Source organism: Balaenoptera musculus, chromosome 3, assembly GCF_009873245.2.
Source record: "Balaenoptera musculus isolate JJ_BM4_2016_0621 chromosome 3, mBalMus1.pri.v3, whole genome shotgun sequence".
NCBI classification, from domain to species: domain Eukaryota; kingdom Metazoa; phylum Chordata; class Mammalia; order Artiodactyla; family Balaenopteridae; genus Balaenoptera; species Balaenoptera musculus.
The window spans coordinates 43,062,003-43,065,717 of record NC_045787.1 but is presented as its reverse complement, the minus strand read 5'-3'; the positions used below and the strand labels follow the sequence as shown (position 1 = coordinate 43,065,717).

At 43.7% G+C, this 3,715-nt stretch overlaps 1 long non-coding RNA gene across 2 annotated transcripts; it reads right to left on the bottom strand.

Moving 5' to 3' along the window:
- Window positions 1–461: 461 nt before the first annotated feature.
- Window positions 462–2,921, bottom strand: LOC118893456. Of its 2 annotated transcripts, none has more exons than XR_005019470.1 (3): window positions 2,877–2,921; window positions 963–1,065; window positions 462–661 (listed from the first exon to the last, which is right to left on the bottom strand). It is a non-coding gene; the product is annotated as an uncharacterized LOC118893456 (long non-coding RNA). The 2 variants fall into 2 exon arrangements; XR_005019469.1 differs by having other exon boundaries at window positions 462–658.
- Between the last annotated feature and the right edge of the window lie 794 nt (window positions 2,922–3,715).

Sequence of the window (3,715 nt, the reverse complement as noted above, 5' to 3'; positions counted from 1 at the left end):
AAAAGGAAGGAGGAAAGAAAGAAAGGAGGAAAGGGAAAGAAAGAAGTCACTCACTCAATGAAACTGGCTTAAGGGCTTCCCTGGTGGCACAGTGGTTAAAATCCGCCTGCCAATGTGGGGGACATGGGTTCCAGCCCTGGTCCGGGAAGATCCCACATGCCACGGAGCAACTAAGCCCGTGTGCCACAACTACTGAGCCTGCTCTCTAGAGCCCGCGAGCCACAACTTCTGAAGCCTGCACGCCTAGAGCCCGTGCTCTGCAATGAGAAGCCTCTGCAATGAGAAGCCCGAGCAACGCAAGGAAGAGTAGCCCCCGCTCGCCACAACTAGAGAAAGCCCGTGCGCAGCAACGAAGACCCAATGCAGCCAAAAAAAAAAAAAAAGTCAGGGTGTTTACATGACCTTTGCTTCTAAAAGAAAAAAAAAAAGATACTGGCTTAAGCAGGAAGAGGGGAATGAGCTGGCTCACACCACTGAAATGTTTATTGGTTTATTGGTAGTTGATATGAGGCTGGGTCCATGTGTTTAATATCTTTGGAATGTCAGTTTCTTGGCTCTGCTCTCCTCCGTTAGCTTCATCCTCAGGTTGCGGCCTCATGTCTCAGGTTGCTCTCCTCATGTTGTGGCCACCGGCATCCCCAAGTGTCTTGTTTTAGCCCTGCTGGTCAATTGAAGAAGTGCATCTCATTCTCAATGGCTCCAGGAAAAGTCCCAGAGCTCTCATTGATCTGGCCTGAGGCACATGAAGCATTCGTGAACCAATCACTGTGGTCATGGGGGTGCAGTACAGGCATACCTCAAAGATATTGTGGGTTCGGTTCCACACCTCCACAATAAAGTGAATATTGCAATGAAGCAAGTCATGAATTTTTTGGTTTCTTAGTGCATATAAAAATTATGTTTACACCATACTGTAGTTTATTAAGTGTAAAATAGCATTATGTCTAAAAAAATGTACATACCTTAATTTAAAAATACTTTATTGTTGAAAACTGCTAACAATCGCTTGACAATGCCGGGTTGCCACAAGCCTTCAATTTGTAAAAAATGCAATATCTGGAAGCGCTGCAAAGTGACATGCAATAAAATAAATTATGCCTGTGCTTTTGTTAGTCAGTACTGGGTTATGTGACCCTCAGTGAAGTCAGTGGTGGGGTCAGCCTCGCCTGAACTACACAGTCAGAGGATAGGGAAGGGGTGGTCCTCCAGAGGAAAACTGAAGGGCAGTTTCTAGGAGAAGAGGGAATGTTGGCCGGGTGAAGAGAGATGTCTACTCTGTTAGGTTAGATTCTTATTACACACTCTTATGGTGCCATGGATTTTTCCCTCATAGTACTATTCACAAATGTAATTTTACATTTATTTGTGTGACAATTTAATTAATATGTATTCTTCCACTAGGCTATAAGCTTCATCTAGACATGCATGTTTTTGTTGTTTTACCTTATTATTAAATCCCCAGTGTGTGCCTGCCTCCAGTGGGAGCACAATAAATATCTTTTGAATAAATAAATGAACTGTGTTTTGGATATGTATCTGGGGGTATTAGGTCATGGTGATTTTGGAGTTAGATGAATCAGAATTTCAATGTTGACTCTGTCACTAATTTGCTCTTAGACTAATTAATAAATTGACCTAAGATTTACTTTCCACACCTGTGAAATCATAATAATACATGGTTCATTGGACTGTTTGGAGGATTCAATCAGACCATGAATGCAAAAGCTTAGTATACTGTAAGAATTGATTATTCTTTTACTCCATCTATTGCCAGGAAAACGGGCTATCCAAATACCCATGGTAGAATGGCTGTACAGTTTACTCCCCCATCCAGACACTCCTTTAACTGTAACCATGGCATATATCCCAGTATTTTCCAGTCCATAAGCCTCCACCCTTTCATCTATTACTGGAGAAAGCTCAAGCTGCATAATGTTCATGGACCACCCTCCAAGTGACTGCGAGAGAGAGAGAGAGAGAGAGAGAGAGAGAGAGAGAGAGAGAGAGAGAGAGAGAGAGAGAGAGAGAGGGAGAGAGAGAGGGACTAGGCTAGTCCAATGAGCAACATGCAGCAGTTGGGGGCCTGGTGTGGCTTTTGTCCCTTCCAGTCACTCATTGCTTTGTACATACTCAGCAATCAAACCAATTAACACAATGGCCTTTTATCTCCGGTTTCCACTTCTATTTGCATCCCTGCCCTTGTTTATAGCTTCATCTAACAGAGGGGGTCCATCCCATACCGAAAGTATCTGATCTGCTCTAATAAGCAGGGAAATGGGTATATGTTTCAGACCAGCCTGGATGCTAAGGACCACAGACACCTGGTACAATAGTCAGTGAACGGGAAGAAGTGTCAGACTGAGTGACGCTAAAGGAAAGTGTACCACGCCGAGGAGGCTCCTGGCTACCTGCCAGCACTCTGCCCTGGGGTGATGGACTTACTCTTACTCCTCCCTCACTCGAAGTGCATGGAGGTCAGTAACTAGTAAAGCACAAGACCTGGATAGGAAGGGAACGAATTCCCTGGAAAGGGCTGGTGTGGGTGTTGGGAAGTGGGCAGGACAAGACACTGGAAGGCTGGCACTGTATAAGGACAAAGCTATGAGGGGTTAAAGGTGCCTACAGGAGAGGAACGGAAATGACCCAAACAATTGATATGACCTAGTTTTGGCATTGAAGGAGTTATCAAAGGAGACAGACATGAAAACTAACAATAATACAAAATACAAAATAAAAATTATAATAAAAGTCTGTGTAAAGTTCTGCATGAGAGAGTCAACCTCTGCTTGGAAGAATGAGAAAAGTGTTTAGTAAAGATTTCAAAGAGCAGAAGACATCTGGGATAAATTTCAAGCAAGGTGAGGTTTCTTGCATACCTGGTGGATAAGGGTGATCCGAGTAGAAGCAACACGTGAGCAAAGGTATGGAGGCATAAAAGGGCAGTAGGAGGTAACTGTTGAGCAGGTGATTTAGATATAGCTAAAAATTAAGCTACGTTTGCAGGAATAGCAGGCATAGACGTTGGACATAGGACAGAGTTCAGTGCCAGGTTGTTCAGAGTCTAGATGTGGCAGCAGAACATTTAAACGAAGAAGTTGGGAAACTCAAATGCAGTGTCAGGACAATACACTGTCATTCCAGTCCCACACCTTGGGAAGTGACTCTCTGTTCAGGAAGTTGTTGGAGGCCTCAAATTCACAAAACAGGCACTTTTCTCATGGGTCAGCCCCATTGCCTGAATGTTACCCGGTCTCTAGTCACAGGTTCAATGACTTGGGGGTGATATATTATTAGTAAGGTCAGGTTCCATCTGGTTTCTTTAAGACATAAAGCCAGTTGACCCTATACTATAGATTTACCCTTTCAAGACTTCACTTCTTAATGTCAGATACGCGAAAAAATTCAGAAAACAAGAGGGCTGGCTTGCAATAGACAATGGTTGCAATAGAAAGCGGAAGGCTGTGTTGCAACAGACCACATCTGGTGCTTCTGTCTTTATTGGATTCCCTCTAAGCTTTACTTTGGTAAGCACTTGGTTGGCAAATCTCTTTGTTCTTCCACAGAACTTTGGCTCATGGGACTCCCAACTTCCTCATTTAGGCTAGAAAGAGTCTTCTGGAATGTCTTTGACTTTACAACTTATGTTGACCTGGCACTAGACCTCAGATCTTCATTGCATTTGCCATGAATAGGACTTTTGAACACACTGCCTGAC